Here is a 1,963-nt window from a genome sequence, read left to right as displayed (position 1 = left end):
AGTTTGGTAGGGGTGCCATCTCTGGGGCTGAGTTTGCCCCTTTCCCCTCCCCCCTGCCTCCTGCCTCCGGCGGGGGATGTGCCGGTCCTCTGCCAGTTAGCTCTTCTCTGGGATCCTTAGTTCTTCCTTTGTTCTCGACAGGCCCACAGTGTGTTCGGGCAGGTTAATTTTCTCTCTCTCTCTCTCTCTTGCTGTCCCACAGTTTAAGTTGCTATCTCACGTTAGCTCCCTCTGATTGCCCTCAGGGCATTCAGGCCTGGTCCTTACCCTAAGCAATGCCGCCCGCTCCTCTCTGTTCCGCCCCTACTTGCTGGTGGCGGATGCGGGCCGCTGGGGTACTTTTCTGCTGGGAGTTGCTTTTAGGCATGTAATCTGTGGGTTTTATTATTTTTCCTCCCAGTTAGGTTGCCCTCCGAGATTCGAAAACTTCCCCCAGACCTGCCAATGAGAGGGTTTCCTGGTGTTTGGAAACTTCCTCTATTATAGCTCTTCCCGGGACGGGTCTCCGTCCCTAGCTCTTTTGTCTCTCTTTTTATCTTTTGTATTTTGTCCTATCTCCTTTCGAAGACAATGGGCTGCTTTTCTGGGCGCCTGATGTCCTCTGCTAGCGATCAGAAGTTGTTTTGTGAAGTTTGCTCAGCGTTCAAATGTTCTTTAGATGAATTTGTAGGGGAGAAAGTGGTCTCCTGGTCCTACTCCTCCACCATCTTACCTCCTCTCCCCTTATCCTCTGTTTTTCTCTTTAGAGAGTCACTCTTCTTTAAACTCTGACTTCACATATTCTTGTTTGATACTATTGGCCTATTAAAAAAGAAAGAATCAGTATCTGTTAGGACTGAATTAGAATCATAAAAATTTTCTTGTCTAAACTCCCAAATTACAAACAGGGAAAGTGAGATGTGTGAAAATCGAATCCACAAAGTCACAAGGTAGCTGGTCAGCAAGTCAGCCTGGGCCTTGGGCAGTACTGATTCTATTCATTCAGATTACATCTTTATACAAACAGGGAGATATATATATATGTGTGTGTGTATATCTACATATTTACACGCATATATGCTTATATTTATACCTTTGTCATCTGTGATGGCCGTTTTTAGCCTGTATCATCTTAAATGATGCAGAACTAGCAATTATCAAATCTTAGTTTATGTCCAACATTATGTTGGGAATTCTACACGCTTGGTCTCACCCAGCCATTCAAGCAGCCCTATGAGAGACATGCGGTTGTATTTTCTTGTTAGAGATGAAGAAATTGAGGCGCAAAGCAGTTCACCCGAGTGGTATTTTTTTGTTTTGTGTTTTAATTTTTGTTGGAGTGTAGCTGATCTACAGTGTTTTGTTAGTTTCAGATGTACAGCACAGCGAGTCAGTAATTTTGCAGATTATATTTCATTATTGGTTATTAAAAGATATTGGCTATTCTCTCCTGTGCTGTACTACCTATCCTGGTTGCTTGTCTTTACACATGTAGTTATTTTGAATTACAATTTTGACCCTAGAGCCTTCCATTCTAATACTAAGGAGATTTGTTCTAACTTTTACCATCCATGAAACTTCTGATAGAAGATAAGCTTTCCTATTTCTTAGCAAAAGAGTCTTCAAAACCAAGAAATTTCTGGTTCAGCTTTCTCCTCTCATTGAAAACCATCAAGACATAATATAATTTGAGACAGTTCTCATATCAGCAAGGAATTAAAAGAAACAAATATTATATGTAAAACCAAAAATCACTAAAATTTAGTCACTTGGTAACAAGAAAAGAAAATTTTTAGTATAGTACAGGTCTTACTATTTTTAATCAAAGAAATTTTGCTTATCTTATTTCTCTAGCATAGTTCTTTTTCTAATATATAATATAAGCACTTTTTAAATTTAAAATAAAGTAGAATAATTTTACTGATCAAATAGTTTGTAAGAAATAGAATAAGGAAAAATTGTTTCAATGAAAATTATCATTGAC

The sequence above is a fragment of the Muntiacus reevesi genome, chromosome 16 (genome assembly GCF_963930625.1).
Source record: "Muntiacus reevesi chromosome 16, mMunRee1.1, whole genome shotgun sequence".
Lineage (NCBI taxonomy): Eukaryota > Metazoa > Chordata > Mammalia > Artiodactyla > Cervidae > Muntiacus > Muntiacus reevesi.
The sequence above is the reverse complement of the archived record's forward strand: the minus strand, read 5'-3'. Positions refer to the sequence as shown.